Source organism: Protopterus annectens, chromosome 11.part0 (genome assembly GCF_019279795.1).
Source record: "Protopterus annectens isolate FY-2018-M chromosome 11.part0, PAN1.0, whole genome shotgun sequence".
Taxonomy (NCBI): Eukaryota; Metazoa; Chordata; order Ceratodontiformes; family Protopteridae; genus Protopterus; species Protopterus annectens.
The window spans coordinates 1,351,103,768-1,351,131,483 of NC_056745.1; the positions used below are offsets into that span (position 1 = coordinate 1,351,103,768).

A 27,716-nucleotide genomic window follows, 5' to 3' on the forward strand; every position below is an offset into this window, starting at 1 on the left:
TGCACCACGATAACAAAAATAAATATGCTGCTAGGAATACTAGTTCCAATGCAGGTGATGGGAATTTCAATCAGAACAACAGTATGGCCAACCAAGACTATAACTTCAATAATAATAAACAAAATTTTCACAGGAGAGGGCAGTCTCAGAGCAACCCGATGAACAACTCGAGAGCATGGAAAGCCAACAATCAGAGAAGCAACAACAGGACTTAAACGTAACTGTTGGGCCAGCTAGTCATATCCTAGCTGGTCCCCCTGGTCCTGATTTTTGCATAATTTACAACACCGATCGGGATTTCAAAATTTTCAATTTTTCCAACATGGTTGTCGATACTCCATTAGTGGATTTGTTAGCAAGGGGCTTGACCTTTGTCCCCGATCACAGGACAGTTTTGTCTAGCTCTATTATAGATCTGAAACTGTTCACATGAAAACTAAACTTGGAAAGCATGTTTCACAACCAACCAATGGTGCACAGAGAATGTAAGGTTTTGAGTACATTTAACCCACCTTTAGCCCCTTCCTTGTCTACATTTGAACGGATTTGTGAGTTGGACCTATGCAATTTGCTAGACAAAAGGACTTCCATTACCCATAATAAGACATTGAATTTTACTGAACAAGATTGGGACCTGTTAGGTTCTTTAAACCATCAGAATGTATGGGTTATTAAACCAGATAAAGGAGGTGGGCTTGTATTCTTTGACGAGTTTGATTATAGAAATCGTATGTTTAAGCTTTTGAATACTAACAATTACGAAGTAGCATCATTAAATGAAGTCAACAGGGCCCAACAAAAGGTGAAAGTGTTTTTAAATGATTTGTTCCTTGAGTCCAGAATCAATATTGATTTATATAATTACTTAACTTGTTTAGCCCCTCGCACACCTATTATTTTTGGGATCCTGAAGGTGCATAAGAGCTTAGAAGACCCCCCTTTATGACCAACTGTCAATGGGAGAGGTTCAATTACGTATCCACTAGCCAAATATGTTGACACTATTTTAAAGAAACTTGTCGAGCAAGCAGAACATATATGTAAGGATTCTTGGTCCTTCTTAAAAAACATTAATGGTCTCAAGTATAAAAATGAGGTAGTTTTTCTGACCATAGATGTGAAGGACCTATATATGGTCATTCTCACTGATACAGGCATCAACTGGGTGGTCAGTTTTTATGCCTGAGAAGGGATGTCCAGCAAGGGACATTGAGCTGGTTCAAGAATTCTTAGATTTGATTCTATCTTCTTCTTCTTTCAGCTGCTCCCATAAGGGGTCGCCACAGCAGATCAACTGTTTCTATTTCTTCCTGTCCTCTGCATCTTGCTCTGTCACAACAACCACCTGCATGTCCTCTCTCACCACATCCATAAACCTTATCTTAGGCCTTCCTCTTTTCCTGTTACCTGGCAGCTTCATCCTTAGCATCTTTTTCCCAATATACTCTGCATCCATTTGATTCTATCTAATAACTATTTTATGTCTGATGAGAAATATTTTCTACAAAAATCAGGTGTTGCTATGGGTTCCCATGCGGTGCCAGCTTCGCTAATATAGTGATGGCCTACTGGGAGCAGCAATACATTTGTAATAACAATAATGCTTTTAGTGAAAATATAACTTATTATATTAGAATTTTACATGATGTATTTATTATTTTTGAAGGAAAACTCAAAATCATTCCGTCTTTCGTGGAATATTTGAATAGTACAACACAATTTTTGGCTTTTACTCACAGGTTTGGAACTGATAATATAGCACATTTAGATGTTGACCTATACAAGGATAGGAGGAACAAGGCTTTTAAAGCCAGAATTCACAGAAAACATACTTATTCAAATTCATTCTTACACTTCTCTAGCTGCCACCCCTATCAGGAAAAGAGATCTGTCATCAAAGGCCAACTGGTCAGAGTGGCCCATATAGTCTCTGATGACGATGATTTTATGACTGAATGCCATACATTATGCAACATGTTTTTGAAACGAGGATACCCTCTACCACTATTAGAAGAACTCATAGAAGAGGTACAACACAAGAGGAATAGAGGTATTTTTAATCCCATTCTGTCAACAGATTTTGATACTAATATTAATAATTGGCCTATTAAGGAACGAAACCAACCTGATACACTGAACCCATTTAAATTTACTTTCATTACTACTTATAGCATTGATGCCTATGAAATATGCCAAATCTTATTCAAGAATTGGAGTTTGTTAACTTCGGATGAACAATTAGGTGGTACAGTTGGATCTAAACCCACTATTGTTTTTAGAAAAGGATCAAATTTTAAGAATCTTTTGGAAAGAATTCGAAGACCACAGGCGAGGGCTCCAGGCATGTACAAATGTGAATACTGCAATTATTGCAGACATATGGAGGTAGGCAATTCCTTTATGATCAGGGGCAAGAAATATAGAATTAACAAAGGATTTAATTGTGGATTTAGGGGTGTTGTGTATTTGGCAAGTTGCAAATTATGCTCATGTTTTTACATCGGCAAGACCGACCGTCCCTTCAGGGACAGAGTCTATGAGCATTTATACAGCATCAGGAAAACTAAATTAGAAAACACACTAGCTAAACATATTCATGAAAACCCCCAACATGGCTTCACTTTTATAGTTATTGATCAGGTGGAACATGACATTAGAGTTGGCCCTCAGTCCTTGAGACTTGAATTGCGAGAGTTACTTTGGCAGATTAAGGTGAATGCTTATAGTATGCCTGGTTTAAATTATTTTTTCTCTTTAGGTTGTGTCTTAAAATTAAGTAGTTTGCAAAGATAGTACAAGTCGTCCTACCAATTTATTTATTTATTATTTTTTTGCTTAACATATATTTTTTTGCTTAAAATAAAATAATGCATTTTTGTACAATTGATAAGGTCTAATGAGGATTTAACTAGTTTTGAAACAGTTTTACAATATTTTTATAATACACCCTTCAGGTTATTCATTATTGTTACCAGACACTATTTTCATGGTTTCCACTATTTTACTATTTCATAGTTTTTTCTATTTTTAAGATATTTTAATATTTATGAGTGTATTTTGCACAGTTTCTACTAGTTTTGATTAATTTTGCAGTTAGGTAATGAATCTTTGTGATTAATTTTATTAGAACAATGCATTTTATTTAGCTGAGTAGTTTGCTTTCTTTTGTGATGAACTGCACCTTTTAGTTTTGATCAATGTATTTCAGTTGGTCATGTGATTGTTTCATTTATTTAAATATGGCAAACTATGTTGGTCCCATTAGTCTGAAGAAGTCCTGCTCACTGAATCAGGATGAAAGTGCTAACTTTTATTGTCCCTTTTTGTGTTTGGAATAAAACCTGGTTATTTGTTGGATTCTACCTGCCGCTTGTGGACCACTGACATGTTGTCGGTCTGAATCACAATCATTCCTAGAGGTAGAGAGTCCTGCAATGTTCACAATGCCAATAGCACTGCCCTCATCTCTAGAACATTTATGTGCAGATTGGCCTCTGTTGGGGCCCAAGTGCCTTTGCACTGCCTTTTCCTGGCAACACTCCCCCACCCAAGCTGGGAAGCATCCGTGGTCATTGTGTCCTTAGACTGAGGGGGAATAAATGGGCATCCTTGTCGAACTGGCTTGAATGAATCCACCATAGAACCTCTCTTTTTCATGTGTCAGTAATTACTATTGGCATTGATAAGGGATGCTAGAGAAATGACCATTGAACCACAAGTAACCATTATAATATTCTCATGTGAAACCTGGCTAGGGGAACAAGGGTTATGGCAGCCACCATTGATCCCAATGCTTGAAGAACCAATCTTGCAGAAACTCTCCTTCTTTGTAGGAGAGTATGGACTTGAGTCTGGATAGTTTCCAAACGAGATAGTGGGAGTAAGGCTATGGAGGTTCTTGTGTCCAATAAAGCTCCTATAAAGGTTAGATTTTGTGTGGGTTCCAGTGAGGATTTGTTGATGTTGATTGTGATGCCAAGGTGGTTGCATAACTGTAAAAACCTTTGTTTCTCTGTTAGTAGATTTTGCTTGGTGGTAGCCAAGATGAGAAAGTCATCTAAGTTTGGAAACACTCAGAATTCTTGCAGTCTGAAGTAAGCTGCTACTACTGCCATGCACTTGGTGAACACCCTAGGGGCTGTGGTGAGACCAAAGGGCAGCACTCTGAACTGGTAATGACTGGCTCCCACTCAGAAGCTAAGGAATCTTCTGGAATGCCTGTCCATTTTTATATGGTAATACACATCCTGAAAAATCTAAAAAGCACATACAGTCATCCTTTCCTAAGAACGTAAGAATGGACTGAACTGTGACCATCCAGAATTTGTTTTTTCTAACTGATTTGTTCAGTATGCGAGATCCAAAAATTGGTCTCTAGTCTCCTGTCTTTTTTTGGCACTAAAAAGAATTTTGAGTAAAATCCAGATCATATTTGATCTGGTGGGACTTCTTGGATGACTCTTTTATCTAGCAGCTTTTGAATTTGAATGGCTGCCTCTTCCCTCTGACTGGGTGGAACATTGAGGAAATTCTTTGAACTGGGAAGTGACAGGGAAAAGGGAATTGTATAGCCACTGGAAATGATCACTTGCACCCAAGTATTGGAAGTGATTTCTTGCCAGGCTTTTAGGTGCAGTGATAAATGTTCCCTGATTGCCTCGAGTTGGACAATTGGGCCTCTGCTCAAGATAGTAGAAAGGGTTTCCTGAAGAAGGAGTCACAGGAACTCTGATGTTACGGGCACCTCTGCCATGAAGGCAGTGTCTTCCATTACTGTTCCCCCTCTGCCCCGGGGGAACTTTCACCAGGTGTAGTTTGGAAAAACAATTGAGATTTCCTGAACCACATTTTTCCCGTTCCTCACTGGTTCCTAGAAAAAGGTCTCTGAGGAGTGGAAAATGTATTCCCATGCCAGAAAGTGTTTCCCATTCTTCCCACATCTGGTGTCGCCAGCAGTGAGGCCAAAAAGAGAAGAGTCATCAAAATGTATGCTTTTAAACAAAGACTTGAAGGACTCCACAAAATTGCACATGCAAATCCAGGCATACCCCCTTATGGAAATGCCCAAACCCACTGCTCTTGTTATCCCTTCAGCAATATGAGCAATGAGCCTCATGGATGAATTGGAAATGAATGTCAGGGTAGCTAACTGAGAGGTGACTGAATCCTGTACCTCTTCAGAAACAGCTCCTGAGAGATTATATGAGAGCTCCTTGATCAGATCTCTGTGCAGCCTTGAAAAATGCACCAGGTAGTTCAAAGACTGTAGGGCAACGGTCATTGAAGCATAAACTCGCTTCCCAAATCTTCCATTGCTCTCAACTCCTTGTTGGGAGGATGAATACAGTAACTTTCATCCACTAGTTCCTTTTTGTTGGCTGCCGCTACCACCATGGCATCTACAGAAACTCCCTTAGTCCAAAATGGCTTGTCTTCTGGGGCTGTTATAATTTTATCTGATTTTGTAGGAATTGGCTTGGTAGCATGAGGGGCCTTCCAAACCCACTGTGAGATCAATCTGATGAGCTCTTCGGTGGGTGGAGATACCAAGGAAGTAGACAGGTGGGTACCGAAAACCTGCAGGTACACAGATTCCTCAGTCAAAGGGTGGAGGGGCTTACAACCACCTCTGTGTTTAAGTATTTCAAAGATGTCTCCAAATGAGACATCATCAGGAGGTGATCTGGGTGACCCTTCACCTTCATCAAAATCTGTGTCTTCTGTGAAGGACTCTTCTGGAGAGTCCAGGTGCTTCCTCTTGTATGATTTCTTTTGAGAGACCTCCTCAGGGGGAACATCTGGGGAGGTATCAGAAGAAGAAGGGGTACCCCATTGGGTAGCCTGAGGCTGTAGTACTTGCTGTCCCTGTGAAGGAGTTGGTTGATGCTCCAGACCCAAGGTGGCCAGAGACAGAGACTCCAAGGTGCAAGGAACCAACCTGGTGCTGGAAGTAGCCAGTACCCTCTTCATGGCCTCAAAAGCTGACCCACCAAAACAGAAAGGGTACTCGGAGCTGGAAAAGAAGGGCTCAGCTCTGAAGTCCCACATTCCGATGAAGTCCACATCGTGACCGAAGTCAGACCCAAGTATGTCTGTGCTGGCTTACCAAGACACTGAGACTGCTCTGAAAACCCAGGAGTAGACCAAAACTACTCAAGAATGACCACCAAGCTGCGGCCCTGAAAGGACTCTGGTTCTGACACAACCAGAGTGCTCAAGGAAATTGTCTGTTCTGATGAGAAAGAAAGAGAAGCTTGGAACTGAAGACTCTAATACTCTAAGATACCAGTGGAGGTTAGAGGAGGAGGGTTAGCACAGGAAGTAGAAGATGTCGGTGCCTGACCCAAAGAGGTAGGAGCTGACAGAGTACCTGAGATGCCTTGGGCCCAAAGAATCTTCATCACCAGCCTCTTCACGTCAACTTCAATGAGACTCATGGAAGAATGGATGGAGACCACCTAAGGGGACTTTGGTCTGTCTAAAAAGGGGGATGGTGGTCTGTCTGCAAAGGGATTCAGTGAAGGGGAATATTGTGTCTTTGGCAAGGAAGTGATTGGTATAGAAGTTTGTTCTGGGGTGGATGAAGGGGTCAGAACCAAGGAAGCAAAAGACAGTTCCAAAGAATCCTTCAGGGTCAATGATTTACACATCGGCTTCAATGTCCTTTTCTTTTTAGAGTTCACTACAGAGGAAGAACTCGGAACTGAGAAAGGTCAGTTTCAAAGGATCAGAAATGAACCCACAGGTGATGACAGGATGAAGACTGACAACTTCAGATCTCCTATTATCATAAACTTTTGATATATTTATTTCTTTACATGCAGTTTTTACATGTCCTTTTAAAGTCTCTCTATCCATTTCCGCTTGGAATTGTATGTGTACTTTCTTTTTAGTCTCTTAAAAAGATGTCATTTTTATATATTCATTCCAAGGACTGCCATTCTGTCGTTTTTCATATTCACACAAAAATCTTTCCATAGCTTGCACAGTCTCACAAAAAAAAAATACTTTTTTCCTAATGGAAAAATTGCATTGTCCCACACCTCATATCTATTCAGTTCCTTTTCCTTCTTGCTCTGCATCCTTACTATAAACTTTCTTTTTGCACTGTCTTCTTCTCTTTCTCTGTATCTCTTTCAGAGGTAGCTGCTGCTGCCTCTGCATATGTCCTCTTTCAACTGCGTCCCTCTGACATCCCCTTTCCATCTCCTTCATTTATCTTCTACATTATGTCATCTCAGGGAATCTCATTCCCTGTCTCACTCTGATTTATAAGGTCCTGCAATAAAGCATCCCGCAGGCTTCACAACTGGAGGGTTGTAATCACTCACTCCTCTATGGCTGTTTCATCAGTTTACTCAAACTGCCCTTTCTGAAATACGTTCTCTGAATCCTCCATAACACCACATACATTCTCCAAGCTGGCATTCACTTCTCCTCCCTGCTGCTGGTCCCTGTCACTCACCTTCTTCCCAACCGCCTCTGCACTAGAAAAGGGAAGTGTGCATGTATTCACATTCCAACAACAATGATCTATATGTTGTCTCCATGTTCTTAGATTTACTACTACTACTCTACAGATTAGTACATTGTGACATAAACAAAGAAAACTTTAACTGATCAAAAGATATATGACTCAATGCTCACAAGTCCAATGGCAGGAGACTTACTCTACCTACCTGCCCAGCACATTTGCAATACCACAAGGCTCCATTCTAAGTCCAGTTCTATTCAGCATATTTGTCAATGATATACATTAGGAAACAAATCTATACTGATGATATCTGCAGCCACTATGGATAAACTACAATCAGTCATGGAAGCATCATTCAGTTCACTAGAAAATGGCTAAATTAATCCCACCTTCTCCTTAATGCCAACAAAACTGACCCCCTTCAACTCCAGCATAAGTAAGAAAACTGCCTAAATAGTCAAAACAGCATAATCAACATAACATCACTAAATAATGCAGTTATAGAGCTCATAACTCACACAAAACTGCTTGGAGTAATAGTAGGCCTCAGCTTGATATATGACCATCATGTCAGTTGTGTAGTAGCCAAAACAAAGAAGACAACTGAAATGCTATACAAAGCTAAACCACATTTAACTGACCTATCTCTAGTCTGTACAACAAAAACACTATTTCTTTCAAATTTTTTCCACTCATCGTTGTTTTTACGAATTAAAAAAAAAACATTTTTAAGTAAGCTTGAAACTACCTCCTGTAATAAAATATGCAAGTCTGGACTATTACTAACACACTCAACACTCATCAGTGTACAGCCCTAACCAAATTAGGAAGGCTTGAGTTACAAAATGCATTAGTACTTAACTAAAAAGACGTTATGTACTTACCATAATGTTCCATCTGTGTTGTCCATTCTCATTCTTCCTCAAACTGTGGTTCTGGTTCTGATCCTTGGAACTGACTCAGCTACTCGTGGTAACTAAAACACTCTCAAGCTTATCCCTTACCCATAATGCAGCTATCCCAGTTACCTCAGATTGAGTTTGCTGATAGAAGAAAATATTAGTCATAAGACATTCAATGAGACTATATCTGGAATCACAATTACATACCAAACGTAATGATCTGTTAATCACGAGTTCCTCTAGAAATCCAAGAGCATGGGGGTTGGAAGGAGAGGAGTTGAGGAAGAATGAAAATGGACAACACAGATGGAACATTATGGTAAGTACATAACTCTTTATTTGATGTCAAGTTTTATACTATACTCAACCTGTGGGACAGATTCCCCAGCTACCTTAGATCCTGGGTGAACTCAAGGAAGGATGCTCCTGAGCACCACTGAACCAAATGATCCTCTTCCCTTGAAGACAAGGCCCAATTTGTAATGAGTAATGAAAGTATGGGGAGTAGCCCAGGATGCTGCTGCACAAATATTATCCATGGAGACTTTAAGAATGGAAGACAGCTGAAGTTGCTACAGCTCTAGTTGAATGTGCTTTCAAAGGTTTTGATAAAGCAACCCCATTATTTGTTGTAGATGAAAGAAATGCAGTCTGTTAGCCATCTAGCCAATGTCACTTTGCTCATAGGTTTTCCTAGTTTTGTATGTGAGTAAAATAATTGGTTAGATTTTCTGATATATTTTGTTCTGTAAAGATAAAACCATAATTCTCTATGAACATCTAATAAGTCTGAGCAATGTTCACCTTTATTAGCAAATTTGGGGAAGAAAGCTGGTAGGTTAATAGTTTGATTGAGACTGACTTCTGAAACTACATTTGGTAGAAAAGAGGGATTGGTTCTTAGAGCAACCCTATCCTTGTGAAAAATCAAATATGATGGTTTACAAGACAAAGCTTGAATTTCTGAAATCCTTCTGGCAGAAGTTATGGCTACTAAGAAAATAGATTTCCAGGACAGAAACCTAAGATCACAATCTACTGCCAGTTCAAAGGTAGGTTGTATAATTGCTTTCAACACCAAGTTCAGGTCCCAAGGAGGGGTTGGATCTTTGTAAGGAGGCTTTAACAGAAGAGTACCTCTCAAAAAAGCTTTACAAAGTTTATGAGAAGCAAATGATGAATCTTCAAATCCAATATACAAATTGGACACAGATGCTAACTGAACTTTAATAGTAGAAGCTGAAGACCCCCATTGAACAATGAGGCTAAAAATTATTCAACAATCTTATGAATAGGAGCTGAAAAAGGGTCAATGTCATTTTGACATGCCCAAGGAACAAACCTATTCCATTTACGGATGTAAAGTTTACATGTAGATGATTTGTGAGAGGCCAAAAGAATAAGCTGAACAGGTGAAGAGATCATAGATTGTCTGGCTATTAATGGAATTGGGGAGACCAAGCTATCAGTCTGAGGTTCAAAATGTCTGGGTGAGCCATGCCTGTCAGATGGGACAGAAGATCTGGAACCGGGTCCAGAATCCAAGGTGGGTGAATTAGATGAGGCTAAAGGAAGGAAAATCAAATCTGTAGAGGACAATAAGGTGCAATAACAATCACCCTGCTCTTCAACCTTATTGCTTTTTGTAGAAACTTTGGAATTGGAGGAAAGGCATAGAGAAGACCGGAGGGCCAATTGTGGACTAGAGCATCCCTCAGTGATTCCCCCTGAAATCAGGGCAAAATAGTTGCTGCACTTGTTGTTTAGAGAAGAAGTGAAAAGATCACAGCCAGGCTGGCCCCATTGTTGAAATATTCTCTCCATCACTTTTGGATTGAGGGATCACTCATGAGACAGAATAAGCACCAGCTCAGTTTGTCTGCTAACGCATTGGACTTCCCCAGAATGTGTGTTGCTATGAGAAACTGGTTGGATTAGATCACCCACTGCCACACTCTGAGTGCTTCTCAGCACAGGGGATAGGACTTGGTTCCTCCTTGCTTGTTGATGCACCAAACTACTTACATGTTGTCCTTTTGAATCACAATCACGCCTGAAGGGAGAACATCCTGGAAAGTCTACACTGCCAAAAGCACTGCTCTCATCTCTAGGATGCTGATATGCAAGTTGGTCTCTATGGGGGACCAAGTGCTTTGGACTGTATGACCCCCTACTAATTAAAGCTGGCCTTAAAGGAATACTAGCATTAAGCCCTGAAACGTTATGTGCTTGCAGGGCTATAATCCATTTCACTTCCAAATTCTCCAGGTAATTATTCACATTGCCGCTTCTCATACCAGGTTTAACTAGTTGTAAAACTCTAAAATGGAAGACATTATGCCCTGTTTTAGCCATATATACTGCCAATGCATTTGTAAGGACTTTGTTTCTGATATTCCCAACATGTTCCAAAATCCTTTCCTTAAACTTATGCATTGTCTTGCCCACATAAAAACTTTGGCACTCCGTGCAAGTTGCTAAATAGATCAGACAATTACTATTGCATGTGGCAGACAACCTAGGGACAAATTCTCTTCTAGTAATGGGGTGAATAAACACTTGTTCTCTGACTATAAAAGTACATGCTTTGCATTTACCAAAAGGCAAAGTAAAGTTCCTAGTCTTGGCAAAGGATCAGTCACTGCAACCTTAAGGCCATAGCATAGCATCCTTTTCAAATTCTTGTTATTTCTAAAAATAAAACTCAGATGAGACCCAACCTCTTCACTGGTGGCTTCATCCGCTAGTAGTATTGGCCAGTTTTTCCTAATGATATCACAAAAGTCAGAAATATTACTAGAATAGGTAAATTTTAGGATATCCATGATTCAAGTTAATACTGCGATGCCGCCTGTTATAATTCCTGTACTTATTAGAAAAATAGGGAACTCCTTTATCATTCCTGTGCACTTGTACCCCCCTATGAACATCAGCTGTTAATCTATCAGGGTATCCTCTATCCGAAAGATCATGTAAAACATTATCAATAGATTCACTCATACCTGCATCATCAATGTTAAGGCGTGATAATCTCAGGGATTGTTCTTTCACAATATTTTTAAAAATATGTGAGGGGTGCATACTGGATTTATGCAATATACTGTTCTTCCAGCATGTCTTCTTAAAGCACTTGGTGTCAAGCCCTCCCAAGCCATTCTTATGGAATGTAATATCCAGAAAATCTATACTGGTTAATGACCAATGCATAACAAATTTAAGGAAGCTGGTAGTCCCTTCAAGATACATGATGAATTCATTCAATTGTGCTTCACTACCCTTCCACAACAAAAGAATATCGTCCACAAACCTGCCATAATATACTAAATGTGCATTATAAGCATTACTATTCAGTATGTATTCTTCTTCCCATTGTGCCAACACCAAATTCGCATAGGTGTTGTCACATGGTGTACCCGTGGCCACCCCTTGCTTCTGCAGGAGATATCTATCATTAAAAAGAAAAACATTATGGCTCAAGATTAAATCCAACAGCGTACAAACCACAGTTATTGTATCATGACTATAATGGCCATGATGTGCCATATAGCCTAACTGAGTCTATCCCCTCTGTATTAGGGTTCACAGTAAATAAGGTTTTGATATTGTGTGACTAACAAACTTTCTGATAAATCAAGACCTTGTACTTTATCAAATAAAGTCACTAGACAATGTTGTGTATCCTTCAATACTAAGGGGGCCTCCTCTAGAAGAGGTTTCAGCATGTTCTCTACATACTGGGACATGGGCTCAGTGGCCCAACCATGCCCAGAGACTATGGGTCGCATGGGAGGTTTCACTAAAGTTTTATGTATCTTGGATAGGCCATTAAATGTTGGAAATTCATACAAGTCAAAATCTAACAGCCCGTACATAAGTAGCTCATAGAGCACATCCCTGAGGGTACTTATTCTTCTATCAATAATCTTTGAATCTATCACCATGTATGTGTCTACATCCAAAAGCATTTCATTCATAGAACTTAAATAATCAATTATAAAATGCTGAGATCCAAAATTGGTCTCCAGTCCCGTTTTTGTTTTGGCACTAAAAAAAAATCTTGAGTAAGTTCTGGATTTTCTCTGGTCTGGTGTGACTTCTTGGATGACTCTTTTTTTCTAGCAGTTTTTGAATTTGTAATACTGCCTGTTCCCTCTGAATGGGTGGGACACCAGTGATTCTTTTGCACATAGGAGGTGGCAGGGAAAATGGAATAATATGACCTCTGGAAATGATCCTCTGCACTTAGGTATCTGATGTTATATCTAACTAGGCTCTCTGGTGCAGGGATAGACAACTCCCGACTGCTTACAGAGGAAGATAATTGAGCCTCCTTTCAGGAGCACTGAAAGGGTTTACCAAAGAAAGAATCTCTATAACCTTGATATTGTGGGCCTCCTGTACTGTGAGGGTGGTGTCTACCATTGAAGTCCCCCCACCTGCCCCGGGGGAACCACCTCCATGTGTGCCTTGAAAGGACCCTTGGGACTTTTTGAATGGCAATTTTTCCTGTACTTTGATGAATCCTTTAAAAGGATTGTTGAGGAGTGGAAAAATGCACTCCCATGGCAGACAGGTTCTTTTCATCTTTCTCACACCTGGATAAAGTTTCTTTAACTTTAGGGCCAAACAAGGAAGTGCCATCAAAGGCAGTATTGTTGAATGAAGACTTGAAGGGATCTACAAAAGTCACATAAGCACATCCAAGCATGTCTCCTGATGGCAATGCCTGAACCCGCTGCTCTTGTTGTCCCTTCGGCTACAAAAGAAATGAGCCTCATGGACAAGTCAGATATGGACTGAAGGGGAGCTAACTGAGAGGCCACAGATTCCTGAACCTCTTGAGAGATTGATCCTGAAAGGGTATCTGAGAGCTCCTTAACCAGATCCCTTTGCAGTCTGGTGAAATGTGCCAAAAAATTCAAGGACTGTAACACAAAGGATGATGAAGCATAAACCCTTTTCCCAAATCTATACTTTGCTTGAGACTCCTTGTTAGGTGGATAGACAGAGGAACTTTCCTCAGTTCTCTTTTGGTTGCTGCCATGATGACCATGGCATCAACAGGCAAACCTTTCTACCAAAACTGTCCTCTGGGGCAGTAATGATTTTGTCAGGTCTCCGGGGAATGGGTTCAATGGAGTCAGGAGCCTTCAACACCCATTGAGAGATCAATTCAATGAGCTCATCAGCAGGAGGAATCACCCAGGAGGTAGATGGGTGAGTACCAAAAGCCTGCAGGTACACCGACTCCTCAGATGAAGGCTTGCTGGACTTCCAATCACTTCTCTGTTTTATGATTTCCAGGATGTCTCCAAAGGAGACATCATCAGGAGATGATCTTGGGGATCCTTTGCCCTCATCGAAGTCCATGTCTTCTGTGATAGACTCCTCCAGGGAATCCAAGTGCTTCCTCTTACACTTCTTCTTCTTCTTCTTCTTATTAGGGACCTCCTTAGTGGGATGATCTGGGGAAGTATCAGAAGAAGAGGGTATTCCCATTTGGGATTCCTGAGGTTTAGGCACTTGCTGTCCTTGTGGAGGGATTGCTTAAAGCTCTGAACACAGGAGTGACAGGGACATATGTTCTGAGTAGGAAGAAGCTGACTGTCTGATTGCTGTAGTCATATCTCTCTCTATAGCCTCAAAAGCTGCTCCACCCAGAAAATGGAGAGACCGTGGGTCCAAAAGAGCAGGTCTGGAAACCAAGATCGATCACGTCCTGCTCTGAGGAGATCCCTCTCAAAGCAGAAGTCAGAGCCAAACTGATCTGTGCCGAAGCTCTGAGGTGCAGCAAATCCTCCGACATCAGAGTTGACTCCAGCCCCTCGGAACCAACAGGAAGAGTACAGCCCCAAGGGGTCTCTGGCTCCGATTGAGCCGAAGAGCTCAGAGCAATAATTGGTTCCAAAGATAGAGATATCTTTGGCTCTGACAGAGATGGCATCTGGAAGCTCAGAACTGTAGACTCTAAACCTTCAAATGAAGTTAGAGGAGGAAGTAAAGGTGGAGTAGTAGAAGAACAGACTCCTTGACCTGTTGAGATAGGAACTGAGGTGGCTCCTGGCAGTCCTTGCACCCAAAGGATTTTTCTCACCAGTCTCTCCACATCATCATCATTACACTTCTGGAGGAATGGGGAGACATCACAGGAGGTGACTTAGGTCTCACTAAAGAGGGTGATGGATGTCTGTCTGGAAAAGGATCCAACGAGGGAGAATAAGTAGTGTTCTTGGTAGACTAATTTCTGTAGAGCCCTGTAATTGTGGTATCGGATCCAAGGATGTAGGTGCCAAAGTTTGTGTTTGATCCATAGCCTTAGGCATCAAAGAACTAGTTGGATCTGATAGTAACACCTTGTTAATTGTCGGTTCTAAGGAAACAATAGGAACCGCAGGATGCAACTTTTTCCTTATCGGTTCAAAAGGAGATGATGGAACCGAAGATTTTTGTCTCTTTGAACTCGGAGCCGATGGAGACATTGGCATCAACAAACTTCTTGTCTTCATCTTCTCAGAGGTTTTGGAAGACAAAGAAGATAGGCTAGAAAGGCCAGATTTGTTAGATCTATCTTTAGCTGAAGTGGTTCCAGATAACAGCTCACTGAAGGAAGACAGAAGCAGGCCTTTCAAGTAAGTTTATTTTTCTGCTCCACAAGAGCCCTATGACTGAACAAATGACACACCAAGCAGTCCTCCTGAAGACGGAGAAGACCCAAACAATAAACACATAAAGAATGCATGTCAGAAAAGGGTATTTTATGGCCAAATTTCTGACAAAGCTTAAATCCAGCAGGAGCTTTCTCTTTTTCCACGATATTTCCTCTTGCACACACATGCACACTGATAGAGAAAAAACAGGACAGTGAAGCAAAGCTTGTTTTTTTTTTACTGAAGAAGAAAAAAGTAGTAATTCAAAAAGGTTGTATCAATGAAGATAAGAAGACTACACATAGTGTAGAGTAAAAAATATCAATAATGATACTGAGAGTACACCAAAGTATATGGAAAGGGAAAAGGGAAAGCAAAGGTCAAGAACTAATGTACTGCAATTGTAAATGGGTAAGGGATTTATAAGATTAAGTCAAAAGTAGGGTACATACAGTATATAGGGATTAAGAGTTAGAGTTACAGTTAGAGTTGAAATAATATAAAGAAATTACTTATCTGCTTAAGAGCAATTGGCACCATGTCTAACACGAAAAGCAGCAAACGAGATCTGAGGTAACTGGGGTAGGTGCATTATGGGTAAGGGATAAGCTCGGGAGTTTTTTTGGTTACCACGAGCTATGATAGAGGCTGAGTCGGTTCCAAGGATCGAAACCAAAACCACATGTTGAGAATAGAATGAAAATTGACAACACCAGATGTAAAGGTTATTTATAACATCCTGTATGAGCCTCATAAATCATCAGTTGTCACAACCTTTATGAAAAATTATACTCCACCAAGATTACTTTGATTTCCTTATCAAAATCAACTGCTTTTATCTAAATCAGTCAAAGATGTTATAGATTCATTGTGCACCACCTCTGTTGCTAATCTATGGAATTTTATTCCACTCTTGATTCATTCGCAGTCATACACCAATACATTTCTATCTAAACTGGTGCACTACTTAATAACAAAAGTGACAATGCCACAGTGACACACACATGTTACCTAACTACTGAGAACTATAATTGATCAAAATACCCAAACATGTATTTTATGAATACCTGCTTGAAAGACTACATTTCCTAACACTTTAGTAAAAAAATATTATTATAGTCTTATATTTTCACTCCTTTTTACTTAATCATTTGTTCTATCCTTTATCATACTTCACTTTATTTATCCTTCTATCTTCCTTTTTCTTGTAAACCTCTATTTCCTTACCTCCCCATCTCTCACCTCTATCTCCCTCTATCAATCCCTATCACTCTTCTTAATCTCTACTAACTTCCTGCCCTTTCCTCTCCTCTTTTACCTTATGTTACAGTTATGCTACTTATATACAACTTACTCTAGGAAAGTTATTTAAATAATTGATATAATGTGTGTCTGCAGCTGTTTCTGCTAATATATTAGTCTACAGTGTATTTTGTTTATAATATATCTGAATTAATGTAACTGTGGAATTTTTCACTGTGGGTCTCCATTGAAAAGGGAATCCTAGCCCACTGGATTGTTCTTCTCAAAAATATAAATATAATAAACAAGCATCCTTTTTCACCCTTTTATTGGTTGCTTAAACACTCTTTTTTTCTTTTCCTTTGGTCAGCTTTCTGGTTTGTAGTTGCTGATTTTTCATTTTATGAAGATGCAAATGTCAATGTGTTGATCACTGCCTATAATGGTTCATAGGTAAGTACTGGGGTAGCTGTGCTTGTGGGCTATTTTAAACCTAGCCAGTTTCCCTTTTGTGCTCAAAATAACCAATCCCATTTGGTTATAGATTAGCCGTACCCAACCTATGGTCAATAATTATATATCATCCCTAATGAGAATAACTGGGATCAAACCGCAGATAATTTGAGGTGAGCCATGCATAGAGTAAAGCATTTAGGAGCTGCCTCTGTCCATTAGTAATACAGGGGGAGCAGTCTTGGGGTAAATTTTCTGTTTCCCATCCAAAGATCTAAGGTGCATTGAAAAGGGACAGGGATAAACTTTGTTTTATGTGGATGGGGAGTCTGTTCCACAGTAGTGGTATCCTCTGCGAGATATACCTGTCCTTCCAAACCATTTTGTTGCTGTTGCTTAAGAGGTTTAGATACCTAGACCGAGTATTTCTGATGCCATTTGACTTGCTGATGTGCAGTAAATCCATCAGTAGTGGGTCAGATGATACCTTCTATGCTGATACAGATAACCTCTTAACAGTCTGTAAGATACTGAGTATAGTGGCAGGGCTTTGAGTCTGTCCATGTAAGACATGTTGTTTTGGCATTGTATCCTTATAATAAGGTATCTCTGTGGGCGTTCCAGTTGTTGCATGTATCTGGACAGATACATGGTCTCACCTTCGATAACCACATCGCCACAATAGTCAGGAAATCCTTCTATGTGGCACACCTCATCACCAAGGGCTTTTCATCCAGAAAAAAGGAAGTCATTGTCCCACTGTACTCATCCCTCATTAGACCCATTATACAATACAACGCCCCATTTGGTATGTACCTCTCAAGACATCTGCAACAACTGGAAAGGCCGCAGAAATACCTCAGTAAAAGAATCACAGGCCTAAAGCAGATGCCCTACACTGACCACCTTAAAAAACTCCACCTATACTCTGTCGCATATCGTCTACTCAGAGGCAATCTCTGCTTAACATACAAGGCCATGTCAAACCCAGAGCTGTTGGACATGCTACACTTAAAGAAATCCCAATCCCTCAGAGCCACACGCTCCAGGGATCTAAACCTTGTCATCACAATAAATAAAACATGCTGGAGGGATAGGTTCCTGACCCAGAGACTCCCCAGACTCTGGAATAGGTTGCCCGTACATGTCAAGCAGAGTGCCTCTTTGGCCCTCTTCAAAAGGAACCTTGACGATTGGACAGGAGAAAGGAAATTCACCCCAGGGATCACATCAGTCGCCCTGCTAGACAGGGGTCCAGGGAAGTAAATAGTGTGGGAAGAAATAGCCAGGGAATTGTTATGGCTAGGCTTGTATAGGCCCTAGGGCTGATAGCCTAGTACCAACCTATGAACCTATAAAGGGGGCATTATATTCAATGATTGGCCTAATGAGGGCTGAGTAGAGAGAAGTAAAGGAGTATATAGATACAACTCCTCTTCACTTTCTTATATCTAATGGTGGACAATAATTATCAGGTTCCATTGACATCGGGTGTAATAAGGTGGCAGCACAATGGGCTTCTGTAAATCTGTTTTCCTTTCTCATGGATTATAAATAAAATAAATCTGTGTAGGCAGGTGAGAGGAATATGCCAGTCTTAGGAGTGGGGTTCACTTAAGTGTGATTTTTCACTGTGTTGTCTTTAGGGCTTGTGCTCTGGTTCTACTACATAATAAGACATAATGGGTCCCAAAACCCTCGTGAGTTACTGCGGCATCCTTATAATACAGTGCAATATCATGTTTTTTGTTTACTGATACTCTTATCTCAGTTACAGCATATGGTTTCTTGCACGCTGTTGCGCACAGTGCCTGTTTTGATACAGGGTAACAGTTGTTTCTTACTGACTAGCTATAAAGGGATGTGCTTGTCACAGAAATGGAAAGAAAAGTAAAGAAAAAAGAAAAATAATGCTCTGATGCTTTGTATCTGTTGGAATATTGTTATTATTACTGAAACTTCTAGGAAAAAAGCTAGTTGTTTACTGTTTGCCCTAGTTATCCATTGTGTTTAATGCAAATACATGCATTCTTTTATTTAGTTAGTTACATACTTGTGTAATAACATACTTCTTTTCATTTTGTTGACTTAGGTGACCTTGGTCTTGAGCAATGCTCATTTTCACAGGGGACCAGAGTATAGCAAAATACACAGTAACAGCAATATATAAAGAGTAATTGTATACGTCCACAAATAAAATAGAATATAACAATATTACAGAAATATTGAGAAAATGTAGTGGTTATTCAACAGGATAATAAATAAGACTTGACAGAGCAGATGCTTTTATAGTAGAAAGTAGAAAGGTCCGGGAGGAGGGTACAGAGGAGGAGAAGAAAGTGGTTAGTCAGGGGAATAACAATGTAGCAAGGAGTGTAAAAGAGAAGAGAAGAGAAGACAAGAGAAGAGAATAGCAAGTTATGGAAGTAGAATTTGTGAGGTCAGAATTTAAAGATGATATCATAGGTGAAAAAAGAAATACAACAGTGATGTGTATGGCAACCATGAGCCTGAAAGGATTCTAACTGACTGGGAGACATCACGTCCAGTTGCACTTAGAATAGTGTTTTTTTGGAGGTGGGACTTTCACCCTTATTTAAAAGTAATAGGATTATCTAACAATCTTAGCTCTATGAGAGTGAGTTCCAGTGTCTAGATAGGAAGATACAGGGTCCTTTACTTCCTTGTCTAGTTTAATTTGTATTAATATTGTGAAGGAGATTTTTATTGCTAGAGTTGGGGTTTCTAGCTAAAGTAGCAAGTTTAAGGTTGAGCACTGATTATTTGTGTGAAGACAATGTAATTAAATTTCAGTTTGTTTTCATAGTGCATCCATTGTAGTTTGTTAATAATGTTGCGGGTGTGATTACTGACTGTTGGTTGAGCAATGAATTTTGCAGTTTGGTAGCATTTAAATTGAAGGTGTTATTGGCAGATTTATTCCTATTACAAATGGTACTACATCTGTAAAACAGTTTGAGCATAAGTAGAATGATTGGTGGATAATAAGCATTTGTGAAATGATACAGAGTTCTTCATTTCTTATTGTCTATTGTGAGGCCAAGATATTTGTACTATTGCATGATCTCAACATCACTGTTATTTATATAGAGTGCATTAATGGCAGTAGTATTTTAGTTTGGCCAAAAAAAGTTATATACTTACCATAACATTCCATCTGTGTTGTCCATTTTCATTCTTACTGAACTGCTGGTTCAAATCTGATCCTCAGATTCGACTCGGTCGTTACTAAAGCTCATGGCAACCAAAAAGCTCTTGAGCTCCTCCCTTACCCATAATACCCCAGATCTTGTTTGCTGTTTTACCTAAAGTAGGAGATAGTGATATATAGTTGAGGAAGATTGAAAATGGACAACACAGATGGAATGTTATGGTAAATATATAACTTTTTTATCTGATGTTGTCAATTTTCATTTTATCCTCAACTGTTGGGATGGAGTCCTCAGTTACCTAAAATCTCAATGGGTTGATGCTAAGGAAGGATATTCCTGAGCACAACTGAGCTACAGGCTGCTCTTCTCCTCAAGATCAGACCCAATTTGTAATGAGTTAGAAAGATATGACAATTAGCCCAAGTTGCAGCCACATATATATCGTCCATTGAAGCCCTAGAAAGAAATACCAAAAAAGTTGCCATGGACCTAATTGAGTGGACTCTTAAAGGTCTTGGTACGGTTAGACTCAACTTATTATAGATAAATGAAATACAATCTTTTACAGATTCTAAACTGGGCAAACTAGTTACCATTGCAACTAGTTTGCCCAATTTAGAATCTGCAAAAGACACAAATAATTGATCTGTCTTTCTAATTTCTTTTGTTCTGTGTAAGTAAAAACATAATTGTCTGTGAACATCTAATAAATGCAACATATATTCAACTTTGTTTGCAAATTTAGGAAAGAAAACTGGCAAATAATGAGTAATTGATACTGGATTCTGACACCCCCCTTCGGAAGGAAAGAAACATTGGAATATAAAGTGACTCTATCTTTATGAAAGATCAAGTACGGAGGTCTAGAAGACATTGCTTGAAGTTCTGAAATTCTTCTAGCAGAGAAAATGGCCACTAGAAAAATAGTTTTCCAGGTCAGGAATTTAAGATCGCATTTCACTGCATGTTCAAATGGGGAATGAGTCAAAGCCTGCAGTGCCAAATTCAAATCCCATGGTGGAGTAGGATCTTTATACAGGGGTCTCAAGAGGAGTGTGCCTCTCAAAATGCTTTACAAAACTTAGATGAGGCCACAGATGAATTCTCAAATCCAATATAAAAATTAGAGATTGCTGCTAACTGAATTTTAACCATTGAGGAACTACCTCCTTCATTAAAAATTGTTGCTAAGAATTCCAGTATACTTTGCACAGGAGCTGAAAGGGAGTCAATATGCTTTTGTTGTGCCCAGTACATGAACCTTTTCCATGTATTTGTGTAAATGTTTCATGTAGAAGGCTTATGGGAAGATAAAAGAATATGACAGACAAGGGAAGAGAGCATCGGCTGTCTGGCTGTCAATGGAATTGGAGAAACCATGCTGTCAGTTTGAGGTTTGAGATATCCGGATGAAACATACCTGTCAAGTGAGGTAGGAGGTCTGGAATCAGATTCAGAATTCAAAGTTGGTAAAAAAGATGAGGTCATAGGAAGTGGAACCAAATCCGTCAAGGCCAACAGGGTGCAATGAGGATGACTTTGTTCTTCAACCTGGCAGCTTTCTGCAGGAGTTTTGGAATTAGGGGAATTGGCGAATAAGCATAAAGCAGAACAGGAGGACAATCGTGGAGTAAAGCATCCCTCAGTGATTCCCCCGAGGAGGAATTAGAGCAAAATAGCTGGTGCATTTGTTGTTTTGGGGAGAAGCAACAAGATCACAGCAAGACTGGCACCATTGATGGAGAATCATTTCTGTTACTTTCATGTTGAGAGATCACTCGTGAGGTAGAAAAATGGACATGCTCAAATTGTCTGCTATTACATTGGACTTCCCAGAATGTGTGTTGCTATGAGAAAATGGTTAGGTGAAATCACCCATTGCCACACTCTGAGTGCTTCTCAACACAAGGGGTAAGATCTGGTTTCTCCTTGTTTGTTGATGTACCAAACTACTGACATATTGTCTGTTTGAATCGCAATTGTCCATAAAGGGAGAGCATCCTGTAAGCCTGCAATGCTAAGAGCACTGCTCTTATCTCTAGGACATTGAAATGCAAATTGGCCTCTTTGTGGGATCAAGTGTCTTGGACTGTTTTGCCCAGGAAGTGCCCCCCCCCACCCAATCTGGGAAGGATCCGTAGTCACTATGGCCTTGGGTTTTGGGAGAATAAAAGGACGGCTTTGTAGAACCTGATCTGATCAAATCCATCAACAACAATGGTATCTCTTGCATCCCTGAGAGATTTTTATTTGTACTAACATGCATTGGTAAAGAATTGACCACTGTGTTGCAAGCATCCACTGAAGAATCCACATATGAAATCTTGCTAGAGGAATTAAAATTATGGCAGCTGACATTGACCCCAAAGTTTGAAGGATAAGACGGGCTGAAATTTAGGTATTGTAAATTATTTTCGTGACCTGGAAACTGATAGTCTGAACTCTTGGGAGAGGAAGAGAGACTGTCAGTGATATTGTGTTGAAGACTACTCCTATGAATCCCAAAGTCTGAGTCGGTTGTAACTGAGACTTGTTGTAAGGTATGGTTATTCCCATAAGGGAACAAGTGTGGAGTACTTGATTTCTTGCTCTTGTTAGTAGATGCCTGGTGGGGTGGTAATTAGCCAGTCATCCAGATATGGAAACACTAAGAATCCATGCAGTCTAAAGTGAGCTGCTACCACTGCCATGCATTTGTTGAACACCCTGGGGGCTGTGGTGAGGACAAAGGGCAGTGCTCTGAACTGATAGTGGCTGGCTTACAGATGGAAGTGTAAATACCTTCTGGATTGTCATTTTTATGGGATAGTATGCATCCTGAAGGTCTGTTGAGCACATCCAGTCATCCTTGTCTAAGAAGGATAGAATGGACTGAGCAGTGACCATCTGAAACTTTGTATGTCAAACTGACTTGTTCAAAATGCTGAGATCCAAAATTGGTCTACAGTTCCCTGTTTTCTTTGACACTACAAAGAATCTTGAGTAAGTTCCAGATTCTGTCTGGTCTGGTGAGGCCTCTTGGATGACTCTTTTTTTCTAGCAGCTTTTGTGTTTCTAGTGTTGCTGCTTTCCTCTGACTGGGTGGAACATCATGAATTTTGCATACAGTTGGAGGTTGAAGGGGAAAAGAGAACTATAGACCTCTGGAAATAATCCTCCGCACCCAAGTATCTTTTGTTATATCTAGCCAGGCTTTCTAGTGCAGGGATAGTTGACCCTGAATGCCTCCACAGTGGGACAGTCGGGCCTCCTTTCAAAAGCACTGATAGGATCTGTCAGAGAAAGAATCTCTGGACCCCTGATTTTGCAGGCCTCCTCTACAGCATAGGAGTCATAGTCCATCAGAATTCCCCTCTCTGTCCCTAGGGGAACTATCCCCATATATGCCCTGGAAAAGACCCTGAGACTTTCTGAACCACATTTTCTGACCACCTTGTTGATTCCTAGAAAAGAATCTCTCAGAGGTCGAAAAATGCACCCCCACTGCAGAGATGGTCTTTCCATCCTTTTTATACCTGGAGAGTGTATCCTTCAGTTTTGGGCCAAGCCAAAACCTGCTATCAAAGAGTGCATTGATGAACAAGGACTTGAAAGGCTCTGCAAAATCACATAAGCACATCCAGGCATGCCTGCTAATGGATATGCCTGAACCCGCTGCCCTTGAGGCACCTTCGGCTGCATGCGAGATAAGCCTCATGGACGAATTTGAAATGAATTGGAGGGTAGCCAACTGAGAGGCCACAGAAGATTGAGCCTCAGCAGTAATGGTCCCTGAAAGGGCTTTGAAATTTCCTCGATCAAATCCCTTTGCAGTCAGGTAAAATGTGCCAAATAGTTCAGTGACCTAAGGGCAAAGGTAGGTGAAGGATATATATGCTTCCCAAATCTGTCCATCACCCTAGACTTCCTGTTAGGGGGATGGACAGAGAAACTTTGCTCAAAAATGTTATTCTTTGTGGCAGCCACCATGACCATAGCATCTACGGACACCCCCTTATCCCACAATTCCTTCCCAATAGGTGGAGCCAGAACCTGATTTGGCTTCTTAGGGATTGGTTCAACTGAGTCAGGTTTCCTCCTTGCTCACCTAGAGATCAAATCAATCAACTCATTGGTGGGCAGAGTAATCCAGGAGGTAGACGGGCCAGCTCCAAAGGCCTCCAGAAATACTGACTCCTCTGATGAATTGTTGAGGAGGATCAACCACATATCTGCTAAAGGATCTTGAGAAAGTCTCCAAATAAGAAATCTTCAGCAGATAATCATGGGGACCCTTCTCCTGCATCAAAATCAGTATCCTCAGTAATTGACTCTTGCGGAGAGTTCAATTTGTTCCTCTTGCACTTCCTCTTCTGAGGGACTTCCACGATGGGATGTTCTGATGAAGTGTCAGAAGAGATTGTAAGACCCTGCTGGGTGGTCTTGAGGTCTTGACCTGGCTGTCCCTGTGGGATAGAATGATGTGGCTCTAAGTGCAGAGACAAATGGGAACTAGACTGGAGATCCAAAGGGGCTGGATTTGTCCATCCTATTAGAACAGAAAACACCCTCTTCACTACCTCAAAGGTAGATCGTTTGGTCCACTGCCTCCCTCTGCCCTAAGAGCAACCCCCCCTGAGGTGGAAGTGGGAGCCGAGCTATCCAATGTCAAAGCTCCAAGGGGCAGAGTCAGCTCCAAAAACCTCAAACTCCAATGCTTCGAAAGAAGTCAGCGTTGGTGTGCTCAGAGAAGTCTTTGGATCCAAAGATAAAAATATCTTCAGATCCAAGCCAGATGGACCCAGAAGGTTCAGATCTAGGGACTCTGAAGCAACTGGAGGGATCAAAGAAGGAGCAGATAATGGTGCTGTAACAGATGGACAGGCTCCCTGACCTGAGGGGATAGGAGCCGAAAGAACGCCCATCTGTATCTACACTGAGAGGAATCTCCTCATCACTGTGTTCACATCTTTCAAAGTTAGACTCCTGGAAGAAGAGATGAGGCAAGGGGTGGTGACCTGGAACAATGTCTCTCTAGAAAGGGAGAGGGAACCCTAGAAGGTACTGGACCCAGTGATGGAGAATATCTTGTTCTCGGTAGTGCCTTCAAATCCGAAGAGCTTGAATCCGAAGATTTTTTCATAGGCTCTGAAGGAGAATGGATATGAGCAAATTTCAGACCCAGTCTTGTTTTTTTCTTCAGCCGTACTGAAGAAGGAGTACAAGAAATAGACAGTCTTGCAGACTTAGTCAAGGTCTCCTTAGTTTTAGTCTTGGGGGACTGAGCCCCAGAAATAGCCTCTCCAAATGAAGATGGAAGCAATCCCTTTAAAATTAGCTTATTTTTTTTTCTATCAGCTATGGCCCTAGAATTGAAATTTTTGCAGATAAAACAATCTTCTTGAAGATGTTGTGGGCCTAAACAATAAACACATAAAGCATGGGCATCTGAAAGTGGTAATTTATGCTCACACTTTTAACACTTCTTGAAGCCAGCAGTCCCTTTGTCAGACATGACGACTTGTGAGAGAAAACAGAAAAAGAAAGTTTTTTTTTTATGTAAGAAAGAGAAAAGGGAAGGGAAATTGCAGCAATGATATGAAAACCTACACCAGTGTGTTCTATAGAAAAAATTATAGATTGTAAGAAAATACCAATGATGGTAAAGAGAATTACACTGAGTGTAAATAGTAAGGGAAAATATATATATATATATATATATATATATATATATATATATATATATATATATATATATCTATCAAAGAAGTTAGACTACAAAGAAAAAGCACTTATCTGACTTGAAGCTCGAGATCTGGAGTATGTTAGGAGTTGGTGAATTATGTTTAAGGGAGGAGCTCGAGAGCTTTTTGGTTTCCACGAGCTTTAGTAATAGCCGAGTCTGATCCGCGGATCAGATCTGAGCCAACAGTTGAGTATAGAATGAAAATTGACATCAGATTCATGAGTTTTGCGTTTCTTTCATTAAGGATTAAGTTGCAGTCTTTTAGCAAGACTGTTACTGCGTTTGTGGAATTTTTTGTCTCTCTTGGTAGCTCACCATTAGCTGCCACTGGAGTCTCTCCTTATTATTCAGATTAGCTGATCACTCCTTTTACTATCCTGGGCTTACTCTGACACTTGCTTGATGCTGGTGAGGAAATTGAGGCTCCTAATGCAACATCATATTTCTATCAAGGAGTGTTTTTTGCTGCTTTTAATCCCTAATTTCTGTCCCCTGTGTGCATTTGTTAATATCCAGAGAATTGACATGCAGCTGGGACATGCTATCATATCACCCCAAATCCACTGTGACTCAGCCAACGCTCCTCATCTATTCTCCCTGTAAGACAATGCCCCCCCCCAATCTCCTTAGCCTCTACCAGGGATCAAACTTGAGGTGCACCCAAGAGCATGCACCCTCACCAGTATGGGAATGCCTATACTTCATTTTCCAGTGATTCAAATGCCCAAGCCACTAATTAAACCTAAGTCACCTGAGCTTTGGTCAAGGCATTATCCCTCTACACCATGATACTGGCACTAGTGCAGATGAAATGTTGCACTTTTTATATAAGGGTGTCCATATTTCTGTCACTATATATTATGCTGAAGTCATCAGCATACTGTAAAAGTTTGTGGGGCAGGTGGGCCATATCTGGTAATGCATAGGTAATATGTATATTAGGTGTGTGTGTGTGTGTGTGTGTGTGTGTGTGTGTGTGTGTGTGTGTGTGTGTGTATATATATATATATATATATATATATATGTGTATATATATATATATATATATATATATATATATATATATATATATATATACCTTAATAGTTGCTAATCCTGAAATCTAAGTCATTAATATTAATTTGCAAGATAAGAACATTTGAATAATTAGAGTTTGTGTAAACACTGTTTTGTAACAGACAGTCAGCTTAGACTATTATTTCTTACAATACAAATAATATAGTACAGCACTCTTACTATTGTTACAGCACTCAAATAATCTGGAATACATAAAAAAATAAGAAATATTTAATGTCATACAATAGTATAAGACTGATAAATATGCAAAGCAAACTCTTACCTTATTGTCAGTGACCAGAGCCATTCAGTAAATAAGAAATGCTTAATTGTTCAAACTCTATATGCTTATTAAATTAAAATGGGAAATGAAACAGTCTAGTTGCATAACATAAGGATGAAAAGTGAACAGTATGCATATTTGTGTACCAGCTGGTTGTTATGGACACTAGGCTGCTGCTTAATTCCAAAATCCTGACATCATCAATGTAACCATTAACTCTCAACAGTCAGATGAACAATGGATTATTGTCCATATTTTCATAGTTTTTTGATTCGTCTAGCAAAAATGAGAATGTATCTGTCTTTCCAAAGCAATCCAAACACATCTGTCACTCCTAAGTATTCATTTTCCATTGTTTAGTTTCAAACGTGTTAATTTGCAAAACAGTATAAGCTCTGTCACCTATTTAAGAAGTTTGTAGTACATGAAGGCGTACACATACCATGTTTTGCAACTGCATACCTCCATTTCCATTGCTGAAAGCTCACCACCTTTAACAGTATTAGCAAAAAGCAAAGGTCATGACAGCACTAAATGCCTGTCACTCATCCATATGACTGAATGATCACATTCTGAATTTTGTCCTTAATGTTCTGAATAAGCATTAATTGCAACATGTTCAAATCCAGCACCACTTGCTTTCTTGCTGATATAATGCAATTTAATTTTTCATAGTAAGTATTACACCAGCAGTTTTCCTTTCCATCTCACAGTAAATCCTGCTATTATGCCTTTCAATCATTAATTTTAAAACATTTTTC

At 40.0% G+C, this 27,716-nt stretch overlaps 1 protein-coding gene across 1 annotated transcript in view; it reads right to left on the reverse strand.

Annotated features, from left to right (window-relative positions):
* TSGA13 (testis specific 13) overlaps positions 1-27,068 on the reverse strand; it is a 317,918-nt gene extending 290,850 nt beyond the window's left edge. The window contains exon 1 of the mRNA XM_044088660.1: positions 26,956-27,068. The gene's annotated coding sequence lies outside the window, so the exon portion shown is untranslated. The remainder of the gene's footprint in view (positions 1-26,955) is intronic.
* Positions 27,069-27,716: the final 648 nt, after the last annotated feature.